Source organism: Rhinolophus hipposideros, assembly GCF_964194185.1.
Source record: "Rhinolophus hipposideros genome assembly, chromosome: 16".
NCBI classification, from domain to species: Eukaryota; Metazoa; Chordata; class Mammalia; order Chiroptera; family Rhinolophidae; genus Rhinolophus; species Rhinolophus hipposideros.
In genome coordinates, this window is record NC_138062.1 from 61404502 (window position 1) to 61432163 (window position 27662).

Below are 27662 nucleotides of genomic sequence, written 5' to 3' on the forward strand. Positions count from 1 at the left end.
GCTCCCCTGGAGAGTCGCGCAGCAGCCGCGAACGTCCCCCTGAAGTGGAGAAGATGCCTGTTAAGTTTTGGGGCCGGGCACCTGGAAGTGAGGCGGCATCGCGGGGGTCGTCGGAGGCGGCGGGTGGGGGTGGGGGTGGGGGTGGGGGTGGGGAAGGGCGGCGCCTCTCCTTTCCGCGACTCGCCCGGATGTGGGGGGGCCCCCGGGGACACGTGCAGCCGCAGCGGCGTGCCCAGCCGGTCTCCTGTACCTCCCTGGGAGGCCTCCTGTGTTTGGAAAATGGATGGAATTTTTAGAGCACAGATTTTCTGAAAATGGGGATTGTCCCTATGGTATTTCGTATTGAGGCCAAATCATAATTATTCAGAAATAATGTTTGGGAAAGCCCAGAAGAGAATGTTGTGGGGCTTGGGTAAGGGCCAAAACGGTGGCAGTCACCCAGCTAGATCCAACTGCAGCCAACTGTTACTGCAACACGTTAGGTGTGTCAAAAAGATAAGGGGACGGTGCCGTCGCCAACTTGGTTTTAAACTGAAGCTTCACGTTACCTGTGTAAAAAGCCGACGGTGGAAGCACTTTGAACTTCGGAACTTTCCCCTTGGACGTCTAATTCTTGTCGGTGCTTTGCGACACAGCACTAACTAAAAAGCCTTTCAATTGTTTTTTATAACTTAGTCTTTGATAAAAAGATGTTGCTTCCAGAAATCACATAGGAAGTTATTGGATGACTCGGAATTAGAAGGACGATCCCTGCTCATCTACATATTTGGGTTATTCTAAGACTTATGAATTCTCAGAGGCCACGGTGTTGTTCTCAGCATCTAGCCAAGGACATGCATATGTGGCAGCCATTCAGTGGCTTTCACTGTCTGGACTTTGTTGCCTGCCTTCAATTCTGTCTTCTATGTCCTGTGTCTTCTGCACACAGCTGGGTGTAGGAGTCCAGACGTTCCTGTACACAGCGCAAGGAAAAGCTGTGAAAACCGTGCTTACCGGACCACCACCTTCCTTTTTGATTGTTGTTGGACTTCAGGGGCATAGAGTTGGATTAATCACAATCGCCCTGCCCCATCCATGCAAAGCCTTGTTTTCATTTCGTTATTTTTGATAGTGTAACATCGCAGCCTGTTGCCCCAGAAATGCCGTGTAACAGCCAACCACAAAAGCTGGCTGGCTTACAAGCAAGTGGTTTCTTACCGCTGCGCGCAGGGCGGGCCGCTCTGGGGGTCGTGGTCCCCGCTCACTCACACATCCAGGGGTTGGCGGGTCTCCCTGGGGACCATCAGGGCTACTCTGCTTGGCTCCACTTAAGTCATCCTCAAGCAGGCAAGTCTGGGAGTATTCTCAGGATGATGGCAGAGGCGGAGGAGACCTGCCAGGCGTCCTGAGCCCTCTGGTTGGAACTGGCATCTCTGTTGCATTTTGTCGGCCAAAGTAAAACACAGACAGCTCAGATGCCAGAGGTGGGGGCATTGGTCTGTCAGGGCCTGTGGAATCAGATGAAATCTGTAGATCAATCTGGGCAGAATTGACATCATTATGATACCAAATCTGGCTTTCAAATCTGGCATATTTCTCTGTTAATATATTTCCTTTCTAAGTACCTCTTTATGCAGTTGTGTGGTTGTCCCTGTAGAGAACACATACTTAGTTTGTTGGAATTATTCCTGGGTACTTGAGTGTCTGTGACACTCTTGGAAATGTTGCTTTGCTGAAATTGTGTTCTCAATTTGTTTGCCATCAGAGCAGAGAAAAACAGTTATCTTTGGTACGTTCATCACATTTCCAGACACTTTGCTGTACTGTACTATTATTTCTGTTAATTTGCCTGCAGACTCTTGGGTTTTTTACATAAATGATCATATCATTTGCAAATAATGATAGTTTCCTTTGCTTTTTTCCTAATCCTTAAGTCTCAGATTGCTATTTCTGAGCTGCTTTTTTCTGGCCAGGACCTCCAGTCCAGTGGCCATTCAGTCTTGTCCCTGATTTTAAAGGCAATGCTTCCAGTATTTCCACGACGAGGGTGATGTTTGCCTAGGTTTTTTGGTTGGTGTGTTTTCATCCTTGATTTTTTCGTTGTTTTAAATATGGATATTCTTTATCAAGTTAAAGAATTTTCTTTTCTCCTAATTTGCTAAGAGTTTAAATCATGAATGGGTGTTGAGTCTTCGATTGGGATGATTTTCTTGTTTTTTTCTATTTTAATCTGTGGGTTATTATGCATTTCCTATTGTCAAGCCATCCTTGGATGTCTAAGATAACCCCACTATGCGTGTGCTATATTATTATTATTTTCCCGTGTATTGTTGTATCCAATTTGCTACTATTTTCCTGAGTATTTTTGCAACTATATTCATAAGTGAGGTAAATATGTAACTTTTAATATTTTTGTGTGCTTTTGATTTCAGGGTTATGCTGGTTAGGTAGAATGAGTTGGGAGTGATTCCTTCTTTTTCCCTTGTCTGAAAGATTTTGTGTTAAATTGGGATGATTTCTTCTTTGAAAATTTTGTAGAATTCTGTGTGTGTATGTGTATGTTTTTAACTAATTGCTTTATTTTTTGAATAATTATAGGACAATTCAGCCTTTATTTCTTATGTTTTTATAGGAATTTTTTCATTTCATTTAATTTTTCCAAATTGTCAGCTTATCGTCATTGATAATATTTTCTTAGATTTTGAATCTTTATTTTATCTGTATGTGCTGCTTTTCATTCATGTCATTTAAAAAGAAATTGTTCTTCTGAGTCTTGTCACAAGTTTGGCTACTTTATTAACGTTTTTCAAAGGACTAACCTGTGGCCTGGTTGACCTTCTTCAATCTTTATTTGATATACTCATCCTTCTTGTCATTTTCTCTTTTCTTCTAATTTCTTGGTGGTTCCTTTTCTAACTTAAGATGGATCCTTGGCTTATTAGCTTTCAGCCACCCTGAATCTCCCGGCTGTGTGAAGTTGAAGTGCTAAGCCTGTTGGGAACATTTCGATTAATGGGACCCTGAATCTTTTTTTTTTTTTTAACATTAAATATAATCCTTTTCATTTGAAATAATCTCAAATATACAATATTGAAGAAAATGACTTTCCTCAAAGGTAAAAAACGAATTTGATCTTATCTTTGCTGCAAATCTCAGTGCCCCACACTCCAAATAAATGAAGCATGGTTTTAAGAGGAACCATAAATTACTTGATAAAACCAGTAAAACTGTCATCTGTTTCTAAGACAAAAGAAAGTATATTCATATGAAAAGAAATTAAAATGTCCTGTCTCTGAAAAGTATCTTGAAAATTAATTATAATACTAATTAATACAATTTTAAATTGTTGGGATGGTTTTTTCCTGCAGGCCCCCGCTGAGAGCTCCATCCCCCCTTATTGGAGCTGTCTCCTGCAGGCCCCTGGCCAGGAGCTCCATCCCCCTCTTTCTCCCATCCCCTATCGGAGCTGTCTCCCGCAAGCACTAAGGTTAGAGGCCTCCCTGTCAATGTTGAGATAGCACAGCTGCTAGGGACGGATCTCCCTGGCACCCCGGCCAGATTTCCCCCCCAACCTGGAGGCCGAAACATATATAACAAAGCGCCCGACCCCAGTTAGTGCTCAGTTCTTTGGGAACAATCCCACTGAGCCCGCTGGCGTAATAAAGCTGTGTTCTCCTTGACCTCTGTGTGCCGCTTGAGTCTCTGGGTTCTCTCCGCTTTTTCTGCAACAAAATAAAAAGTGAGAATAAAAAATGGGTCTTTAAACAAATAAATATAAAACGATAATTATAATGATCCGTGTAAATGTAGTCACAACACTGAATGAAAACAGGGATATTTTAGAAGTAATCATTGTATCTTAAAATACTTCAATCTGAGTTAATACACCCTATTATGATAAAAATCATTTAATTTAGAGTAATTAAATAAAAATATATTTATTTTCTAGCAAAAGTTTGGGACAAAGGAGTTTGTCTTTACCTCTTACATTAATCATATATGTCTCATTGTGTCTTTTTAAATTTATTTCAGGTGTACAAAACAATGTAATAGACACTTAAATCCTCACAAAGACACTTCACCCCTCTCCCCCAATCTATTGCCCCTCTGGCATCCTATTACAATTCCATTGACTCTATTCCCTATGCTGTACTCCATCTCCCATGACTATATATATATTAAATTATTGTTAACATACAGTATTATTCAGCTTCAGCTTCATGTGTACAGTGCAGTGGTTAAGCACCCACACTGTCCATGAGGTGGTTTCCCTAATAAGACATGTGCCCATCTGACACCCTACAAAAACTTTACGACATTATTGATTATATTCCCCAAGCTGACTTTTGTATCCCCGTGACAATCTTTTTAAAAAACATTTTGTTTGTTTTTTGTTTTTTAAATTAAAGTGTATTGGGGTGACAATTAGTAAAGTTATATAAATTTCAGATATACAATTCTGTATTACATCCTCTGTAAATCACATTGTATGTTCACCACCCAGAGTCAGTTCTCCTTCTATCACCATATATTTGATCCCACTTACCCTCATCTCCCACTCCCCACCCTCCTTACCCTCTGGTAATCACTAAACTATTGTCTGTGTCTATGAGTTTTTGTTTCTCATTTGCTTGTCTTTTTTTGTTGTTGTTTTGGTTTATACACCACATATCAGTGAAATCATATGGTTGTCTACTTTTTCTGTCTGATTTATTCACTTAACACTATAATCTCAAGATCCATCCATGTTGTCACAAATGGTCCTATTTCATCTTTTTTTACTGCCGAATAGTATTCCATTGCGTATATATACCACAACTTCTTTATCCATTCATCCATCGAAACATTTTGGTTGTTTCCATGAATATGACCAGCATGAATATAGCTGCAATGAACATTGGAGCACACTTGTCTTTATGAATCAATATTTTCAGAATATTTGGGTAGATACCCAGGAGAGGGATTGCTATCGTATGGTAATTCCATTCGTAATTTTTTGAGGAACCTCCACACTGCCTTCCATAGCGGCTGCACTAGTCTGCTTTCCCACCAACAGTGTATGAGGGTTCCTTTTTCTCCACAGCCTCTCCAACACTTGTTACTATTTGTCTTGTTGATGATAGCCATTCTGACTAGGGTGAGGTGATATCTCATTGTGGTTTTTATTTTGCATTTCTCTGATGATTAGTGATGTTGAGCATTTTTTGGTATGTCTATTTGCCATTTGTATGTCCTCTTTGGAGAAATGTCTCTTCAGGACCTCTGCCCATTTTTCAATTGGGTTGTTTGTTTTCTTGTTGTTGAGTTGTATGAGTTCCTTGTATATTTTAGAGATATGCCCCTTATCAAGAGGCACTGTTTCCAAAAATCTTCTCCCACTCAGTCGGTTGCCTCTTTGTTTTGTCGATGTAGAAGCTGTGCAGAAGCTTTTAAGTTTCATATAATCCCATTCATTTATTTTAGCTTTTACTTCCATTGCCTTTGGAGTCAAATTCATAAAATGCTCTTTGAACCCAAGGTCCATAAGTTTAGTACCAATGTTTTCTTCTATGCAGTTTATTGTGTCAGGTCTTATGCTTAAATCTTTGATGCATTTTGAATTAATTTTGGTACATGGTGACAGATAGCAGTCCAGTTTCATTCTTTTGCACGTAGCTATCCAATTCTGCCAGCACCATTTATTGAAGAGGCTGTCTTTCCTCCATTGTATGTTTTTAGCTTCTTTGTCAAAAATTATCTGTCCATATTTATGTGGTTTTATTTCTGGGTTCTCAATTCTATTCCATTGGACTATGTGTCTGTTTTTCCGCCAATATCAAGCTGTTTTGATTTTTGTAGCCCTGTAGTACAAGCAAAAATCAGGGAGTGTGATACCTCCAGTATTGTTCTTTTTTTTTTAATATTGCTTTGGCTATTCGGGTCTTTTGTGGTTCCAAACAAATCTGATGATTTTTTGTTCTATTTCTTTAACAAATGCCATTGGGATTTTGATGGGGATTGCATTAAATCTGTATATGGCTTTGGGTAATATGGCCATTTTGACTGTGTTGATTTTTCCAATCCATGAGCATGGAATGTCTTCCCATTTCTTTGTGTCTTCTTCAATTTCTTTTAAAAATGTCTTATAGTTTTCAGCATATTGGTCTTTCACATCCTTGGTTAAGTTTATTCCTAGGTATTTTATCTTTTTGTTGCAATTGCAAAAGGAATTTTTTTTTTAATTTCTTTTTCTGAGATTTCATTGTTAGTATGTAGGAATGCAATGGACTTTTGTACGTTGATTTTGTAGCCAGCAACTTTACTGTATTCGTTGATTGTTTCTAATAGCTTTTTGGTGGAGTCTTTAGGGTTTTCTCTATATAGCATCATGTCATCTGCAAAGAGTGCCAATTTGACTTTATTCCCAATTTAGATGCCTTTTATTTCTTTCTCTTGCCTGATTGCTCTGGCGAGGACATCCAATACTATGTTGAAAAGCACAGGTGATAGGGGACAGCCCTGTTGTGTTCCTGAATGTAGAGCAAAGGGCTTCAGTTTTTCACCGTTAATTATGAGATTAGCTGAGGGCTTGTCATATATGGCCTTTATTATGTTAAGATATTTCCCTCTATACCTATTTTATTAAGTGTTTTAATCATAAATAGATGTTGTATCTTGTCAAATGCTTTTTCTGCATCAATTGATATAATCATATGATTTTTGTCCTTAATTTTGCTTATGTGTTTATGTAACCCATTGATGGATTTGCGTATGTTGAACCATCCTTGTGCCCCTGGGATGAACCCCACTTGGTCATGATGGATAATCTTTTTAATGCATTGTTGCATTCGATTTGCTAGAATTTTGTTTAGGATTTTTGCATCTGTATTCATCAGAGATATTTGTCTGTAGTTTTCTTTTTTTGTGTTATCCTTACCAGATTTTGGTATCAGGGTAATGTTGGCCTCATAAAATGAATTAGGGAGTACTGTCTCTTCTTCAGTTTTTTGGAAGTGTTTGAACCGGAAAGGTATTAGATCCTCTTTGAAGGTTTGGTAGAATTCACTAGTGAAGTCATCTCATCCCGGATTTTTGCTTCTGGGAAGGTTTTGGATGACTGATTCAATTTCCTTACCGGTGATTGGTCTGTTTAGATTTTCCAATTCTTCACGATTCAGCCTTGGAAGGCTGTATGTTTCTAAGAACTTGTACATTTCTTCTAGGTTATTGAATTTGGTGGCATATAGCCCTTCATAGTATTCTTGGATAATCCTTTATATTTCTGTGGCATCTGTGATAAGTTCCCCTCTTTCATTTCTAATTTTGTTGATTAGTGTTTTTTCTCTTTTTGTCTTATTCAGTCTAATCAAGGGTTTGTCAATTTTGTCATTCTTTTCAAGGAACCAGCTCTTTGCCACATTAATTTTTTTCTATTGTCCTTTTGTTTTCTATTGCATTTAGTTCTGCTCTGATTTTTATTATTTCCTTTCTTCCTCTGACCTTGGGTTTCATTTGTTCTTCTTTTTCTAGTTCTTTAAGGTCTAATGTGTGGTTATTTATTTGGGATTTTTCTTATTTCTTGAGATAGGCTTGTAATGATATAAATTTCCCTCTTAAAACTGCTTTCACTGCATCCCAAAAATTTTGGTAGGATGTATTTTCGTTCTCATTTGTTTCTATGTATCTTTTGATCTCTCCTATTATTTCTTCTTTGACCCGTCATTCTTTAAAAGTATGTTATTTCATCTCCATGTGTTTGTGGTGTTTCCTGCTTTCTTTTGCAGTTGATATCCAATTTCAAAGCCTTGTGACCAGAGAATATGCTTGGTATGATTTCAGTCTTCTTAAATTTGCTGAGGCTCGTTTTATGTCCCAATATATGGTCTATCCTTGAGAATGTTCCATGTACACTAGAAAAGAATGTGTAGTCTGATGTTTTAGGATCAAGTGCTCTATATATGTCAATTATGTCCATTTCATCTAATGTGTCATTTAGGGCTGCTATTTCGTTATTTATTTTCTGTTTGGATGATCTATCCATAGCTGTCAATGATGTATTTAAGTCCCCTAGTATAATTGTGTTTTGGTCAATTTCTCCCTTTAGTTCTGTTAGTAGCTGCTTGGTATATTTCGGTGCTCCCTGATTGGGGGCATAAATATTGATGACTGTTATGTCTTCTTGTTGTATAGTCACCTTTACCATTGTGAAATGTCCATCTTTGTCTCTTGTTATCTTTTTCACCCTGAAGTCTGTTTCATCTGATATCATTATGGCTACACCTGGTTTTCTCTGGGTACCATTTGCTTGGAGTGTCAATTTCCATCCTTTCACTTTGAGTCTATGCTTGTCCTTGTAGCTGAGATGTGTCTCTTGTAGACAGCATATGGTTGGGTGTAGTTTTTTGATCCAATCTGCTACTCTGTCTTTTTATTGGTGAGTTCAGTGCATTTACATTTAGGGTGATTATTGATACGTGAGGATTTCCTGTCATTCTACCTTTAGTTTTCTGGTAAGTCTGCGTCTCCGTTGTTTCTTTGCCTTTTTGTTTTTGTCTATTATTTCTGTGTGGTGGTATTCTATGATGTTTCCCTCTGTTTCTTCTTTTATTAGAGTATATATTTCAATTCTGGATTTTTTTTGAGTGGTTAGCATTAAGTTTATGTAAAATAAAGTTTGATATTTAGAGTATTCCATTTTCTTCAGCATGCTTATTTCTCCATTCCTATATTTGGTTCAGGCCTTTACTCTCTTCCCTTTTTATATTTTGGTTGCCACAAATTGTCCCTGTTGATGGTGGTCGAATAGCCTCCTTTAGTATTTCTTGTAGTGCAGGTCGTGTATTATAAAATTCCCTCAGCTTCTGTATGTCTGGAAAAGTCTTTATTCCTCCTTCATATCTAAAGGATATCTTTGCTGGATATATTATTCTTGGCTCATAATTTCTCTCCTTGAATAATTTGAATATTTGGTTCCTCTCCCGTTTGGCTTGTAGAGTTTCTGCTGAAAGATCTGATGATGTTCTAATGGGCTTTCCTTTGTAGGTTACCGTCTTCTTTTCCCTGGCTGCCTTGAGGAGAGTGTTCTGCAACAGGTTGATAGAAAGAGGTTTTTCCATTGTTTTCCAGTAGGTGTTGGTAGAATGTTTTATTTTCTCTCCTACTGCAGCCTTTTATTCTCTCTCATACTGTAGTGTTATGTTTTTTCTGCACTATTCCGGCTTTTCACTCAATGGGGGGGTTTCTCTGGAAGCGGGCTTCTCCTCTATGAACATTTTGCCTGGGTCATATGGTGCAGTCTCCGTGGGGGGATGTGGAGAGCTTCTGAAGTTCCAAACTTCTTCCTGTACCAGATTCAGAGCCCTTGTGTTTCAGCAGCTCGGTTTACTCCTTCAGGTATCCACCCAGATAGGTAGTGACAGGGGCAGGGTCGGTTGTGAGAGATGGCCCTGAGCAATGGCAGCGACCACCACCGCAGCCAGTCTTACTTCCATAGCTCCCTCTGCTTTGCCGGAACTAGTTGGGCTGTGAGTCAGTGTCTGTGGCTGAGGACCACAGTTCTCAGGACTGCAAAATTCTGTTCTTTTGATCTGACATTGATACCATTCTGCTTCTAGCTCTGGGCAGGTGGGGGTGGGGCGAGCTCTGGGAGGGTCGGGAGGGGGCGGCTAGTCTCAGTGCCTATGCCCTCTGCTTGGCAGTGAGGGCTTAAACTGCCTTTTTCACCCTTCTTCCTTCAGGCTTTGCTCCAAGGTCACTGCCATAAGTGGAGGCTTCAGCTGTGTTATATGCTGATCCCTCAGGCGGGACTGTGGGCCATAAGTGGGCCCTAGCACTGTGAATTCTTCCCTCTCCCGTGACTGCATGTAGCTCCAGTCTGTGGCACAGTTGATTATATGGGTCAGACTGCTCAGTGCTGAGAGGAAGACTCTCACTGCCACCTCTTAATGGGAGTGCATCATAGGATGTGCAGCCACAATACATTCTGTGGCCACACATTATATTCCCACTTGCAGAATACACAGACCTTCTCAAAGAGAGAGAAAATTGGGACTGATTCTTGAAATCCGACAATCTGAGAACTGAAGTAACACACCACCACATGCCCAAAATATAACAGAGGAAACCGAGAGGCATGCTGCAGTCGACACTAAATTCTAAAGGGGAGAGAATGGGAGAAGCCACTGTAGGCCCACAGCCACTGTGTTTCCCTGAAAATAAGACCTAGCCGGACAATCAGATCTCATGCGTCTTTTGGAGCAAAAATTAATATAAGACTCGGTATGTAACATGTAATAAACATAATACTGGGTCTTATATATTCACAGCTTTTAATAATCAATATCTCTATCTAATACCCTCTATCTAATTCCAAACCATCAAAATAAAATCCCATACTATTGAACAATCACTTGCAATTCTCCTCCTCCTCTAGGCCCTGGCTGTATGGATTTGCAGATTCTGGACATGTCATGTAAACGCAGTCACACAGTATGTGGCCTTTTGTGGCTGGCTTCTTTTACTTACCATGTTGTCAGGAGTCAGCCATGCAGTGGCCAGTATCAGTATGTCATTCATTTTTTGACTGAATAATATTTCATTTTATGGATATACCACATTTGTTTACTCATTCATCAGTTGGTGGACATTTGGGTTTCTACATTTTGGTTTTCTGAATAGTGCTGCTATAAAGTTTTGCATACAAATTTTTGAACACCAGTTTTCAGTTCTGTTGGATATATGTCTATGGTCCTGTCGTATTTCTATGTTCAACTTACTGGAGAAATTGCGAATCAGTTTCCACAGTATTTGTACCGTTTTATGTTTCCACTGGTGATGTATGTGTATTCCTGTTTCTCCACATCACATCCTCATTAACACTTGGTATTTTCTGTTTTTGTTGATCATAACCATTCTTGTGGGTGTGGTGTAGTATCTCATTGGGGTTTTGACTTACATTTCCCTGACTACTAATGGGTTAGTCTATTCCTAACAAAATGTTACAGACTGGGTGGATAAAATAACAGAAATGTGTTTCTCCACAGTTCCGAGAGTCCAAGAAGAAGGATCCATCAGAGTTGATTTCTAATGTGGGTCACGTGGGAGGGACCTGCTCAGCAGAATCTGGTACTGAGTGTGTCAGTAGGCAGGTCCAACCTCAGTAGAACCACAGAGCCCACTGTCAGCACAGGTCGCCATCTGTTATCTGTCCAGCACTGGGACTTTTATCATCACCCAGCACCCACCTGGCCAATCCCAGCTGAGCTGAGGCTGCCTGTTTGTCACAATGAGACGTTCTGTGACATAGTCAGCCCTCTCTCCAGGTGGCTGGATCCGCAGAAGTGCCTTGTCCCACTTCCTGCCTGAGAGCTTTATCCCACATCAGTCCTTCCCATTCCAGCTCTGGGTTAAATCTTCACCATACTCTGTGCTCTGTAGAATCAGATGCCCCAATCTACACAGACACACTTGGGGCACAGGGACAATGACTTGCCTAGGGTCACCATGTCAGTTGGAAGAGATGAAATGTCCAAAACTTGCTAACTGCAGGAGCCTCTCCATCCTAGAGGTGCTGTATCCAAGAAGGAGCTAGGATGAACTTGAACACAGGCAACCAGGCAGAGGGCGCTTGGAGTCTTTGTTGGTGACTTAAAACTACACCCACTTGTTATAGTGGACAAATTTGGGGTCAGGAATCTGGTCAGTTTTCTCCATCTATTGAGTAATAACCCTGTGCATGTCCTCAGCAGGGATGGACATTCTACATTACAGTCAGGGATTCCAGACTGCACCATCAGTTAGGAAAGGAAGTACCACTTTCCTTAGTTAGGTCTTGGCTCAAAATCCGGCACAACACATTCTCTGGGCTATTTATTCTGCGAGTCAAAGCAGACTGCCCAGTGCTGAAGGGAAGAATCCCACTGCCACCACTGAAAGGAGGGTATATCAAAGAAATGGTCACCACAATTCATTCTGTGGCCACAAATTAGATTCCCAAGTGCAAAATATATACAACCTCTCTCAGATGAGTGAAAATTAGGAATGATTCTTACAAACTGACAATCTGAGATTTAAAGAAAAAAAAACTTACACGCCAAAAGGTAACAGGGGAAGCAATTCAGACTGCGGCAGGAGACACGGAAGTGTGAAGAGGAGAGAATAGGAGGACAGCAGTTTCACAGCAATCTGAGTTCCAGCCTAGTCCAGATAGAAGGTCCTTAAATTTAGCCTAGTCCTTCCCCCTGGGAATGACTGCAGCTCTGGGCCCTGCCCTGTAACCAATCCCTCGTTTCCACAATGGAAGGTCCATGCTTGCAAGTGAGTAGGCCCAGACAAGTTGGGTTGCAGTGGCCTCTTTCCCATTTGTATTGTCTCTAACCCTTTCAATTCAAATGGAAGGGAATCTGTTAAAATCCTTTCCAAAACTTGTGGTCTCTCTATAAAAGTATAATCTACTCCATTAGAAAAAACCAACCACCACATTTCTTTCTAAGATGGGCCCTTCTTCCCTTTGAGCAAATATTTGAGGCACAGTGGTTAATGTGTTTATAACTGAAGAAGATTTCTCATGTAGCCAAAAGTGTCTAGGAGGCAGGGCCTTCAGAATATCAGAGGACTTCTTGTCCATTAGAGAGGCCCTACTAGGAGCAATTCTTACATTCTCTTGGTAGAATGCACATAACCGACTTTGCCACGTCAACCATGATAAATTCAGTGACATTAACATACTCATAGCATTGTGCAGGGACACAGTGCCTCCACATCACATCCTCTCCCACACTTGTTACTTTCTGATTTTGTTGATCACAGCCATCCTTGTGGGCATGGCGTAGTGTCTCGCTGTGCTATTGATTTGCATTTCCCTGACTCATAACGCATTAATCTATTCAGATTTTCATAACAAAACATACACTGGGTGCCTTCAATAACAGAAATGTATTTCTCCACTTTCCTGAAAATCCAAGGTGAAGGACCCTTCAGTGTTGCCTTCTCATGACGGTCAGGTGAGAGAGACCCGCTCAGCAGGGTCTGATGCTTTGGAAGCCTGCAGGAAGGCCCAGCCTGAGCAGAACCACACAGGCCACTCTCCTCACAGACTAACTCTCTGGTGTCTGCCCAGCACTGGGTCTTTTATCCCGGCCCAGTGCCCACCTGGCCAATCCCAGGTGAGCATCTGCGTGTGTCACCATGATACAACTGTGACATCGTCAGTCCCTTCTGCAGGTGCTACATCCCCAGAATTGCCTTGCCTCACTTCCTGGTCCAGAGTCTTACCCAATGACAGTCCTTCCATTTCGAGCACTGGGCTCCACCAGCACCATACTCTGTGCTCTGTAGGATGTGCGTACCCACACTAGAGAGGCACTTGAGCCCAGGGATAATGGCTTGCCTAGGGTCACCTTGCCTATTGGAAGAGAAGAAATGCGCCAAACACGCTGTCTGTGTGAGCTCCCGGGTCCAAGAAGTGCTCTGTCCGCGAGAGTGCAGGGATGAATATGAGCTCCCGAAACCAACAGAAGGGGGTTGGAGTCTTGTTGGTGACTTAGAACCACCCCTACGTATTATACCTAACAGATTCGGGCATCAGGAATCTTGGCAATCGATCCACAGGTATTGAGTAGTGTCAGGTGTGTACTGGAAGACAGAGAGTCGGGTAGCTCCTATGTCTGGCCCTCTGCCAGGGCTGATGGGCAGGCTGGGCTCAGTGGGTCTGCCCACCAGGTAACCCAATGCATGTCTTCTCAGCAGGGTGATATCAGAGAGTTGGACTTAATACAGTAAAGGTCAGGAGTTCCCGACAAAACCCAGAATAAGATAGAAAAGTACCACTTTCTTTAAGTCTTGGCTCAGAAGCTGGCAGAGTTTATTCTTGGGTCTCTTATTCTACTGGTCTCAGGAGACTCTGAATCTCTCAGGGGAAGACTCTCACTGCGACCACTTAAGGGAGGTGGAACAAAGAATTTGCAGCCACAATACATTCTCTGGCCACAAATCAATTCTCACATGCAAATAGTACAGACTCTCTGATGTAAGAGTGAAAATTGGGAATGGTTCTTGCAGTACGAAAATCTGAGTATTAGAGAAACACATCCAACATGCACCAAATGTGACAGTTGAAACAGATTGAATTGCTGCAGGTATCCCTAAATTCTAAGGGGAGAGAACAGGAGAAGCACAGCACGCCCACCGCTATCTACGTTTTAGTCTAGTCCAGACTGAAAGTCCTTCAGTAGAGGACTCTTCCAGGCCTGCACCCTGGAAGAGAACACAGCCCTTGGCTCTTCCCTCTGAACAATCCTTGTTTTCCATGAGGAAAGGTCGAAGCTTGCAAGTGAGTAGACCCAATCAGTGTTTTTGTTGTTGTTGTTGTGTGTTTGTTTTTACTTAGTTTATTGGCATGAAAATTGTTAGTAAAGTTACATAGATCTCAGGTATACAATTCTGTAATACGTCATCTATATATCACATTGTGTGTTCACCTGCCAGAGTCAGTTCTTTTTCAATCACCATATATTGGATTCCCCTTTTCCCTTATCTGCCCCTCCTTACCCTCTGGTAACCCCTAAACTATTGTCTGTGCCTATGAGTTTTTCTTTCTTCATTTGTTTGTGTTGTTGTTTTGTTGTTTTCAGTTTAATATACTACATATCAGTGAAATGATATGGTCTTGACTATTTCTGTCTTACTTATTTCACTCAGCATAATAATCTCGAGGTCCATCCATGTTGTCCCAAATAGTACTATTTCATTTTTTCTTATTGCAGAATAGCATTCCATTGTGTATATATACCACATCTTCTTTATCCAACCATCTATGGAAGGACACTTTGGTTGTTTCCATGTCTTGGCCACCGTAAACAAAGCTGCAATGAACATTGGAGCACACGTGTCTTTATGTATAAATGTTTTCAGATTTTTTGGGTAGATACCCAGGAGAGGGATTGCTGGGTCATACAGTCATTCTATTCGTAATTTTGTGAGGAACCTCCACACTGCCTTCCATAGCGGCTGCACCAATCTGCATTCCCACCAACAGTGTATGAGGGTTCCTTTTTCTCCACAGCCTCTTTGACACTTTATTACTATTTGTCTTGTTGATGATAGTCATTCTAACCGGTGTGAGGTGATACCTCGTTGTGGTTTTTATTTGCATTTCTCTGATGATTAGTGATGTTGAACATTTTTTTTCATATGTCAATTGGCCATTTGTGTATCTTCTTTGGAGAAATTTCCCTTCAAGTCCTCTGCCCATTTTTAATTGGCTTGTTTGTATTTTTGTTGCTGAGTTGTATGAATTTCTCATATATTTGGGATATTAGTCTGTTATCAGAGGCATTGTTTGCAAAAATCTTCTCCCATTTGGTTGGTTGCCTCTTTATTTGTTGATGGTTTCTTTTGCTGTGCAGAAGCTTTTTAGTTTGATATAGTGCCATTCATTTGTTTTAGCTTTCACTTCCCTTGCCTTTGAGGTCAAATTCAAAAATGCTCTTTGAAAACAAGGTCCATAAGTTTAGTACCTATGTTTTCTTCTATGCAGTTTATTGTTTCGATTTTTATGTTTAGGTCTTTGTTCCATTTTTACTTAGTTTTGGTACACAGTGAAAGATACCAGTTACTGTGTTTTCCCGAAAATAAGACAGGGTCTTATATTAAGGTTTGTTCCAAAAGATGCATTAGGGCTTATGTTCAGGGTATGTCATCCTGAAAAAAAATCGTGCTAGGGCTTATATCCTGGTTAGGTCTTATTTTGGGGGGAAAATGGTAGTTTCATTTTTTTTGCAAATGGCTTTACATTCTCCCAGCACCATTTATTGAAGAGGCTGCCTTTTCTCCAGTGTATGTTTTTGCTTCTTTGTCAAAAACTATCTGTCCATATTTATGTGGGTTTATTCCTGGGTTCTCAATTCTATTGGTCTGTGCATCTGTTTTTCTTCCAATACCATAGTGTTTCGATTATTATTGCCCTGTAGTATAAGCTGAAGTTGGGGAGTGTGATACCTCCAGCATTGTTCTTTTTTCTTAGGATTGCTTTGGCTGTTCGGGGTCTTTTGTGGTTCCTTACAAATCTGATGTTTTTTCTTCTATTTCTTTAAAAAATACCATGGGGATTTTGACGGAGGTTGCATTAAATCTGTATATTGCTTTGGGTAATATGGCCATTTTATTTATGTTGATTCTTCCAGTCCATGAACACGGAATGTCTTTCTATTTCTTTCTCTCATTTTCGATTTCTCTTAAATATGTCTAACAGTTTTCAGTGTGTATGTCTTTCACATTTTGGTTAAATTTATTCCTAGGTATTTTATTGTTTTGATGCTATTGCAAAAGGAATTATTTTTTTATTTTTTTCTGAGATTTCATTGTTAGTATCTAGGAATGCAAAGGACTTTTGTACATTGCTTTTATAGCTGGAAACTTGACTGTATTCGTTTACAGTTTCTAAGAGCTTTTCGGTGGAGTCTTTATGGTTTTCTATATATAGTATCATGTCATCTGCAAGGAGTGACAATTTAACGTCTTTATTCCCCATTTGGATGCCTTTTATTTCTTTCTCTTGCCTGATTGTTCTGGCAAGGACTTCCAACACTATGTTGAAAAGCAGAGGTGATAGGGGATAACTCTGTCGTGTTCATGAACATAGAGCAAAGGGCTTCAGTTTTACTGTTAATTATGAGATTAGCTGAGGGTTTGTCATATGTGGCCTCTATTATGTTAAGGTATTTTCCTTCTATTCCTATTTTATTAAGTGTTTGAATCATAGATGGATGTTGTATCTTATCAAATGCTTTTTCTGCATCAATTGATATAATCATATGATTTTTGTCCTTTATTTTGTTTATGCGGTGTATCACATTGATGGATTTGCAGATGTTGAACCATCCTTGTGCCTCGGGGATGAACCCCACTTGGTCGTAATGAATAATTTTTTTAATGCATTGTTGCATTCGATTTGCCAGAATTTTGTGTAGGATTTTTGCATATGTATTCATCAGAGATATTGGTCTGGAATTTTCTTATTTTGTGTTGTCCTTACCAGGTTTTAGTATCAGGGTAATGTTGGCCTCATAAAATGAGTTAGGGAGTATCGTCTCTTCTTCAACTTTTTGGAAGAGTTTGAGTAGAACAGGTATTAGATCTTCTTTGAATGTTAGTAGAATTCACTGGTGAAGCAATTTAGTCCTGAAGTTTTGCTTTTGAAAAGTTTTCGGATGACTGATTCAATTTCCTTACTGTCGATCGGTCTATTTACATTTTCCAATTCTTTGTGATTCAGCCCAGGAAGGTTATGTTTCTAAGAGCTTGTCCATTACTTCTAGGTTATTGAATTTGTTGGCATATAATCCTTCATAGTATTCTTGGATGATCCTTTGTATTTCTGTGGTGTCTGTGAAAACTTCCCTTTTTCATTTCTGATTTTGTGTATTTGTGTCTTTTCTCGTTTTATCTCAGTGAGTCTAGCCAAGGGTTTGTCAGTTTATTAATTTTTTCAAAGAACCAACTCTTTGTGGCATTAATTTTTTCTATTGCCTTTTTGTTCTCTATTTCATTTAGTCCTGCTCTGATTTTTGTTATTTACTTTCTTCCGCTGACCTTGGGTTTTGTTTGTTTTTCTTTTTCTACTGCTTGAATGTGTAACATGAGGTTATTTATCTGGGATTTTTCTTTTTTCTTGAGATAGGCCTGTAATGATATAAATTTTCCTCTTAAAACTGCCTTCGCTGCATCCCCAAAATTTTGGTAGGATGTATTTTCATTCTCATTTGTTTCTATGTATCTTTTGATCTCTCCTCTTATTTCTTCTTTGACCTGTTGTTCTTCAAAAGGATTGTGTTTAGTCTCCACAAATTTGTGGTTTTTCTTGCTTTCTTTTTGCAGTTCATATCCAATTTCAAAGCCTTGTGACCTGAGAATATACTTGGGATAATTACAATCTTCTTAAATTTGCTGAGGTTGGTTTTATGTCCCAACATATGGTCAATCCTTGAGACTGTTCCGTGTACACAAGAAAAGAATGTGTAATCTGATATTCAAAGTGAAGTGCTCTACAAATGTCAGTTATGTCCATTTCATCTAATGTGTCATTTAGGGCTGCTATGTCATTATTTATTTTCTGTTTGGATGATTTATCCATAGCTGTCAATGATGTACACGTAACCCCCATATGACATGGTTATTAGAGTCTTTAAAAATGCAGTGTTATGTGAATTTGTGTTATATGAAACAAAGAACTAGTACAAATAACCGAGCTAGGTTCCAAAAAGTAAAAAAAAAAATTAAAAAAATTACTGTTATATTTTTATAATTAAGAGAAATATCTTTATTGAAACAATTTTCACCAAAAGTGTAACATATTAATAGGTATTAAATAATAATGTTTTCTTCATCATCACTACTGAGCTTTTATTATGTTCGTATTATTCAGAGATTTCCCCAATTTCAAATGAGATATTTTTTGCTCTTTAAAGCTCATATTGTGCTCCATGTTGTTTGGGAATTTGTCTAATTCTCAAACAATGTTAGAGTGAAATCGTGTTCTAGGAATCCGTGTTGTACAAGGGTTTTCCCCATCTCGAATGGTGTTAGGACAAAACCATATTATAAAAATACTGAAGATTATGTCATAAAAATGGCTGCATGAGGTGAGCCTCTGGAAATGTCCCCTGGAATTTACTACAAATTGAACAACTATAGCTCCACGAAGGACTTCCGGTGCAGCAGACAGACAAGATGAAGGGGCACACGACTGAAATCATCTAAAGGTGGGTAAATTGCAAGATTGGGGGAGGAGGGAAGGGAGTAGTGCGGAGATCGAGCTGCACGGGCACAGGACGCAGACCTAGCTCAGTGCTCCGAGCTTGCTGCATCCCAGAACTACCACAGCTGAGGGAGAGGGAAGAACTCGGACTGCTAGGGCTCCACTTATGGCCCACAGGGCTGAAGGGACAGCATATAACACAGCTGAACCCAATGCTCACGACAGAGACGTGAAAACAAAGACTGAGGGAAGAAGGCTGAAAACGGTGGTTTAAGCCCTCACTGCTGAGCAGAGAACGGAAGTCTTAGGCACTGAGACTAGCCACCCCCCCACCCTCCTAGATCTCGCCCTTCCCCCACCTGCCCAGTGCTAGAAGCAGAACAGTACCAGGGTCAGATCAAAAGAACAGAATATTTCCTGTTCTGAGAACTGTGGTCCGCAGACATGGACTTGCAACCCAGTGAGTTCTGGCAAAGGGGAGGGAGCTGTGGAAGCAGGACGGGCTGTGGTGGTGAAAGCTGCTATTGTTCTGGGCCGCCTCTCACAACACACCCTGCCCCTGTCCCCACCTATCTGGGCAGATCCCTGCAGGAGTAAACAGCTGCTAAAACACACGGACATGAATCTGGTGCAGGAAGAGCTTTGGAACCTCAGAAGTGCTCCACATCCCCCTGTGGAGGTGGTGCCGTATGACCAAGGCCAACTGTTCACAGAGGAGAAGCCCGCCTTCCAGGGAATCCCCTCATTGTGTGAGAATTTGGATAGTGCAGAAAAAACATAACATTACAGTGTGAGAGAAAAGGCTACATTTGGAGAGAAAATAAAACATTCTACCAACACCTACTGGAAAACAAAAGACCTCTTTCTTTCAACCTATTGAGGAACCCACTCCTGTAGATGTCTAGGAAGAGAAATAATAAATCGTTAATGGCCATGAATAACAAGACAGCTCAGGGAGAAAATGAAGTCTCTAGAAAATGTACTTAAAGATATAGAAATATGTGACTTAAATATTTGAAATATGTGACAGAGAATTCAAGATTGCAGTTCTTCACAAATGGAACGAGATGCAAGAAAACACAGACAGGCACTTTAATGAATTCAGACACAAAATAAAAGAACAAAATGAACATTTCACCAAAGAGATTGACATTTTAAAATGAACCAAATAGAATTTCAGGTGATTAAGAACTCAGTAAAAGAAATGAAGATTGAAATAGCCAGGTTAGGTAGTAGAGTTGAGGAAAGAATCAGTGACATCGAAGATAGAAATCCGGAAGTGACACTGATGGAAGAAGAAAGACACTTGAGACTTAAAAGAAATGAAAGAATTCTACAAGGACTTTCTGACTCCATCAGAAAGAGCACTATAAGAATAAAGGGCATACCAGAAGGAGAAGAAAGAGAGAAGGGAACAGAGAGTATATTCAAACAAATAGTCAATGAAAACTTCCCAAACTTGTGGAAAGAACTGGATCCTGGAACCCAAAAAGCAAATAGAACACCTAATTACCTCATTCCCAAGAGGCCTTCTCCAAGACAGATTGTATTGAAACTGACAAAAATCAATGACAAAGAAAGAATCCTCAAGGCAGCCAGGAAAAAGAAGACAGTAACCTACAAAGGAAATCCCATTAGAATATCATCAGATTTTTCAGCAGAAACTCTACAAACCAAGCAGGAGGGGAACCAAATATTCAAACATTAAAAGAGAGAAATTATGAGCAAGAATTATATATCCAGCAAAGATATCCTTCAGATATGAAGGAGGAATAAAGACCTTTCCAAGTATACAGAAGCAAAGGGAATTTTCTAACACATAACCCGCACTACAAGAAATACCGAATGAGGCTATTCGACCACCATCAACGGGACAATTTGTGGCAACCAAAACATAAAAGGGAAGAGAGTAAAGGCCTGAACCGGAATATGGGAATGGAGAAAGTAAGCGTGCTGAAGAAAATGTAATACTCTAAATATCTGTAAAACTTTCTTTTACATAAACTTAATGCTAACCACTCAAAAAAAATCCAGAACTGAAATACATACTGCAGTAAAAGAAGAAACAGATGGAAAAATCATAGAATACCACCACACAGAAATAATAGCAACAAAAAGGCAAAGAAACAATGACGACACAGTCTTACCAGAAAGCTAAAGATAGAATGATAGAAAATCCTCACTGTCAATAATCGTCCTAAATGTAAATGGACTGAATTCACCAATCAAAAGGCACAGAGTAGCAGATTGGATCAAAAAACTAAACCCAACCATGTGCTGTCTCCAAGAGACACATCTCAGCCACAAGGACAAGCATAGACTCAAAGTGAAAGGGTGGAAATTGACACTCCAAGCAAATGCTATCCAGAGAAAATCAGGTGTAGCCGTTCTGATATCAGATGAAATAGACTTCAGGGTGAAAAAGGTAACAAGAAACCAAACCAAGATGGACATTTCATAATGAAAAAGGGGACTGTACAACAAGAAGACATGACAGTCATCAAAATTTATGCCTCCAATCAGGGAGCACTGAAATATACCAAGCAACTACTAACAGAACTAAAGGGAGAGATTGACTAAAACACAATTATACTAGGGGACCTAAATACATCATTGACAGCTATGGATAGATCATCCAAACAGAAAATAAATAAAGACATAGCAGCCCTAAATGACACATTAGATGAAATGCACATAATTCACATTTATAAAGCACTTCATCCTAGAACATCAGAATATACATTTTGTTCTACAAATACATGGAACATTCTCAAGGATAGACCATATATTGGGACATAAAACTATCCTCAGCAAATTTAAGAAGACTGAAATCATACCAAGCATATTCTCTGATCACAAGACTTTGAAATTGGATATCAACTGCAAAAAGAAAGCAGGAAACACCACAAACACGCAGGGATTAAGCAACATACTTTTAAAGAACGATGGAGTCAAAGAAGAAATGATAGGAGAGATCAAAAGATACATAGAAACAAATGAGAATGAAAATGCGTCCTACCAAAATTTTTGGGATGCAACGTAGCAGTTTTAAGAGGGAAATTTATATCATTACAGGCTTATATCAAGAAACAAGAAAAATCCCACGTAAATAACCTCACGTTACACCTTAAAGAACTAGAAAAAAATGAACAAATGAAACCCAAGGTCAGCAGAAGAAAGGAAATAATAAAAATCAGAGCAGAACTAAGTGAAATAGAGAACAAAAAGACAATAGAAAAAATTAATGTGACAAGAGCTGGTTCTTTGAAAAGATTAACAAATTGACAAACCCTTGGCTAAATTCACTAAGATAAAAAGAGAAAAGACACTAATAAACAAAATTAGAAATGAAAGGGGCAGTTATCACGGATGCCACAGAAATACAAGGGATCATCCAAGTATACTAAGAAGGATTACATGCTACCGAATTCAGTAACCTGGAAGAAGTTGACAACTTCTTAGTAACATATAGCCTTCCTAGGCTGAATCATGAAGAATCAGAAAATCTAAATAGAATGATCACCAGTAAGGAAACTGAATCAGTCATCCAAAACCTTCCTAAAAGCAAAAGTGAAGCCAGGTGACTTCATTAGTGAATGGCACCAAACCTTCAAAGAGGATCTAATACCAATCCTGCTCAAGCTCTTCCAAAAATGCGAGAAGAGACAATACTCCCTAACTCATTCTATGAGGCCAACATTACCCTGATACCAAGACTGTTAAGGATAACACAAAATAATAAAATTACAGACCAATATCTCTGATGAATACAGATGCAAAATCTTAAACCAAATTCTGGCAAATAGAATGCAACAATACGTTATATTCATCACGACCAAGTGGGGTTTTTCCCAGGGGCACAAGGATGGTTCAACATACGCAAAAACATCAATGTGTTACATAAACACATAAACAAAATAAAGGACAAAAATCATATGGTTATACCATTGATGCAGAAAAAGAATTTGACAAGATGCAACATCCATTTATGATTAAAACACTTAATACAATAGGTATAGAAGGAAAATACCTTAACATAATAAAGGCCATATATGACGAGCCCTCAGCTAACCTCATAATTAATGGTGAAAAACTGAAGCCCTTTGCTCTACGTTCAGGGACACGACAGGGCTTTCCCCTATCACCTCTGCTTTTCAACATAGTGTTGGAAGTCCTCGCCAGAGCAATCAGACAAGAGAAAGAAATAAAAGGCATCCAAATTGGGAATGAAGAAGTTAAATTATCGCTCTTCGCAGATGACGTGATGATATATATAGAAAACTCTAAAGACTCCACCAAAAAACTATTAGAAACAACCAACCAATACAGTAATGTGGCCGGCTACAAAATCAACATACACAAAAGTCCATTTCATTCCTATATAGAATTACCATACAAACCAGCAATCTCTCCCCTGGGTATCTACCCAAAAAATCTGAAAACATTTATCCATAAAGACAAGTGTGCTCCAGTGTTCATTGCAGATTTATTTACAGTGGCCAAGACATGGAAACAACCAAAATGTCCTTCGATAGATTAATGGATAAAGAAGTTATGGTATATATACACAATGGAATACTATTCAGCCATAAGGAAAGATGAAATAGGACCATTTGTGACAACATGTATGGATCTTGAGATTCATCCATCGAAATAAGTCAGACAACGAAATAAGTCAGACAGAAAAAGTAGACAACCATATCATGTCACTGATATGTGGTATAGAAACCAAAAACAACAAAAGAACAAGACAGCAAATGAGAAACAAAAACTCATAGACACAGACAATAGTTTAGTGGTTACCGGAGGGTAAGTGGGGAGGGGAGTGGTAGATGAGGGTAAAGGGGATCCAATAAACGGTGATGGAAAGAGAACTGACTCTTGGGGGTGAACACACCGTGTGATATATAGATGATATATTACAGAATTGTACACCTGAAAATGTGTAAATTTACTAACAATTGTCACCTCAATAAACTTTAATTTAAAAAAAAAAGTCCCACTAGATGTTAATGTAGATAGAGGGAAGCAATGATCTGAAATCTTCTGTATTTTGGGTTACAGATCACTTCACCTATTTTGTTTGTTTTATATGAGTAGAAAATTAATTTGTACGACCTATCTATGTTGATACATAATTCATATATATGCATGTCTCTCTCTATATATATCCAAAAGAGGAGAAAAAAATTCTTGAATAAACTACTATTAGGAACAAAAGGACTGGTGAGAAAAGCATCAGCCGTTTGAAAGGGCATCAGGCAGACCTGTGTTTGACTCCAGCCTTCACCTATTGAACAAATTACATAATCTTACAAACCCAATTTTCTCATCTGCAAAATGAGGGGGAAAATACCTACTTCCTAACTTGTTCTGGGCATTAAGGAAATAACAGTGTAAAAAGCCTAGAAGAATGTCTCACACAGAGCAGTTTCCTAAAAAAATAGCCAATGAGGTTCTCCTTCCCTGGCTTGTGGGGTACCGCTCTTGCTTAACCATTGTAGCACTCCTCGGCTGCAGAGACTAAGTGTTCTAATTTTATATTTCCATCTGCTGAACCACCTTACTAATAATCTGCACCCATACTTTCCGTTGGGGTTGATGGCAGATGTGCTTCTTCAAACTATCCATCTTCCACAAATTATGGAACACTCTTCTTCAGAGGGAGTCCCCATTAAAGGCCCTGCCCTCCCACCCCACAGAAAATCAGTCATCTCAAGACACAGAAGCTGTGGAACTCAGAAGAGGGTATTAGAGTCCTGTGAAACTGCTAAGGTAATTCATGCCTCCGAGGCCTTCATCTCCTTGTTGAGTTCATCTAGAAAACCTCCGCTTCCTTCCATCTCTCCATATGTGTCTCGTCTTCAGATGCCAGATCAAGGACCCTTTCTCCTTGAAGCATATTGTTACCATGTAACGCCTTGTCTTGGAATTTTCACCATACAGTCAGGATTATTCATGTGTGCAGTTGAATCCAACTGAAGTTTGCATAGACTTTGAAATTACTTGCATGGCTCCTCTCAAGGGAAAATCATGCAGGTCTCCAAACAGATAAAGTAATCGTGGTTCATTTAATTATATAGTCAGGTAGCTGGAGAAGATTAACGTTGTTCATTAGACAGAGTCCTTGAGAAAAGTTCCTGAGCAGTTTCAGATAAGAAAGATGTAGACAGCTAGAACATCCCAAGCTATGTGTCTAAACTCACACTGTCTTGCCAACCTCTCTAGTCTCTTAATTAGACTTCTTCCTTTCACTAACAGGTTACCATTCTGAAATATGTCCAGAACAGAACTGCAGTTTACTCTCTTTACTGCTGCCATGCCTGTCCAGCTTCCACCATCAATCACCTGGAGTATAATATCCTCTCAATCAGAGGCCCTGCTTTTGACCCAGCATTCCCTTCAGTTTATTCTCAACAGAACATCTGGAGAAATCTTTTTCAAGTAAGGCATTGTCTTCTTTTTTTTTTTTAATTAAATTTATTGGGGTGACAATTGTTAGTACATTTACATAGATTTCAGGTGTACAATTCTGTATTACATCGTCTATAAATCCCATTGTGTGTTCACCACCCAGAGTCAGTTCTCCTTCCATCACCATATATTTGATCCCCCTTACCCTCATCACCCACCCCCCACCCCCTTACCCTCTGGTAACCACTAAATTATTGTCTGTGTCTATGAGTTTTTGTTTCTCATTTGTTTGTCTTGTTCTTTTTGGTTTATATACCACATATCAGTGAAATCATAGGGTTCTCTGCTTTTTCTGTCTGACTTATTTCACTTAGCATTATACTCTCAAGATCCATCCATGTTGTCACAAATGCTCCTATATCATCTTTCCTTAACGCCGAATAGTATTCCATTGTATATATGTACCACAACTTCTTTATCCATTCATCTATCGAAGGACATTTTGGTTGTTTCCATGTCTTGGCCACCGTAAACAAAGCTGCAATGAACATTGGAGTACACGTGTCTCTATAGAGAAATGCTTTTATATTTTTGGGGTAGATACCCAGGAGAGCGATTGCTGGGTCATATGGTAATTCTATTCGTAATTTCTTGAGGAACCTCCACACTGCCTTCCATAGCGGCTGCACCAGTCTGCATTCCCACCAACAGTGTATGAGAGTTCCTTTTTCTCCACAGCCTCTCTAATACTTGTTACTATTTGTCTTGTTTATGAAAGCCATTCTGACTGGGGTGAGGTGATATCTCATTGTGGTTTTCATTTGCATTTCTCTGATGATTAGCGATGTGGAGCATTCTTTCATATGTCTATTTGCCATTTGTATATCCTCTTTGGAGAAATGTCTCTTCAGGTCCTCTGTCCATTTTTCAATTGGGTTATTTGTTTTTTTTGTTGTTGAGTTTCATGAGTTCCTTGTATATTTTGGATATTAGCCCCTTATCAGAGGAACTGTTTGCGAAAATCTTCTCCCATTCAGTTGGTTGCCTCATTATTTTGTCAATAGTTTCTTTTGCTGTGCAGAAGCTTTTCAGTTTCATATAATCCCATTCGTTTATTTTAGTTTTTACTTCCATTGCCTTTGGAGTCAAATTCATAAAATGCTCTTTGAACCCAAGGTCCATAAGTTTAGTACCTATGTTTTCTTCAATGCAGTTTATTGTGTCACAGATGGAAGAAGAAAGAGACTTGAGACTTAAAAGAAATGAAAGAACTCTACAAGAACTTTCTGACTCCATCAGAAAGAGCAATATAAGAATAATGGGCATACCAGAAGGAGAAGAAAGAGGGAAGGGAACAGAGAATATATTCAAACAAATCGTCGATGAGAACTTCCCAAACTTGTGGAAAGAACTGGATCCTCGGATCCAAGAAGCAAAAGGCATTGTCTTCTAATGCTCTGTTCTCAGATCTCCTCTGACTTCCTACCTCACTCCAAGTAAAAGTCAAAGTCTTTATAATGACCTCTAAAGCCTAGAAATTTTAAAATAAAAGGACTGTTTTATTTCTGTTTCTTCCTCAGTGTTATCCCTTCTCTGACGCACTGGCTAACCAAATAACAGAATGACCTAAGCATATAAGGGTGTGACAAGGAGGTCAAGAAAAGAAAAAAAACAACCCCGTGCCTCAATTCAGCTTAGGCAAGCTACCTAACAATGGAAGATAAGCAGGTCAGAGCAAAAGTGCCATGGGAAATTTTCGGCCACCCGAACATATCTTCCGTTAAAACCATGTACCCAGTTAAGCTTACCCCAAAACTAGATATCCTGTTGCTGCAGCAAAGATAAGCAGAACATCCCCTTACCCCTGGGAACATTCCCTTAAGGAAAACCTACCCCTGAGAACATCCCCTTAAAAAAACACAGCACCCCTTTTTGTCTCCAAGACACATAAAAAGGGATGGGAAACAGTGCTCAGGGCTCTTGCTCACTGCTATGTCAGTAGAGGCTTGAGCCCAGATTCGAATCTGTAATAAAGGCCTTGTTAATTTGTCCAATTCGGCTCCGTGGTCATTTCTTGGGGACTCGCTCCGTAACAAAGGGGATACAAGAAGAACAAAATTTAAAAATATTCTACCCTGTGGGTTACCCCTGGAGTGCTCTGGTATGATGTCTGCCATTGTGTCATACTGAATAATAAGGTTGATAAGAGGAGCTTAATCAGTAATCCTGGAAGCAGAAGGCTTATGCCAGTTTCCCGAGAAGATTACAGAAAATCCTTTAGTAGGATTATAGTCAATGGATGCAGGAAACATGTAGGAGATGCTAAAAAATTAGGGTTTGTCCTTTTCCTATTGTTTTAGAGTTCACAAAACATTAGCACTAGAGGTATGCTACGACTTGGCAAGGAGAGAAAAGATAAGTGTGACAGGGATGTAGCCGGGGTCGAGGAAGGTCTTTAATCCTATAGTACAGCGTCCTATAAAATGGTCAGGAAGAAATCACTGTATCCAAGCATGAGCTGCAATCTGTACTCAGG

At 39.6% G+C, this 27662-nt stretch overlaps 2 long non-coding RNA genes across 3 annotated transcripts in view; both read left to right on the plus strand.

Annotated features, from left to right (window-relative positions):
• Positions 1-37: 37 nt before the first annotated feature.
• Positions 38-27662, plus strand: part of LOC308509019 — a 51480-nt gene continuing 23855 nt past the window's right edge. Inside the window, exon 1 of the long non-coding RNA XR_013995108.1 lies at positions 38-59. This is a non-coding gene — a long non-coding RNA (uncharacterized lncRNA). The remainder of the gene's footprint in view (positions 60-27662) is intronic.
• LOC308509018 lies at positions 13949-27178 on the plus strand. 2 transcript variants are annotated; one of them, XR_013995106.1, is made up of 3 exons: positions 13949-14287; positions 24321-25156; positions 26340-27178. It is a non-coding gene; the product is annotated as an uncharacterized lncRNA (long non-coding RNA). The 2 variants fall into 2 exon arrangements; XR_013995107.1 differs by lacking the exon at positions 13949-14287 and having other exon boundaries at positions 23678-24487; positions 24974-25156.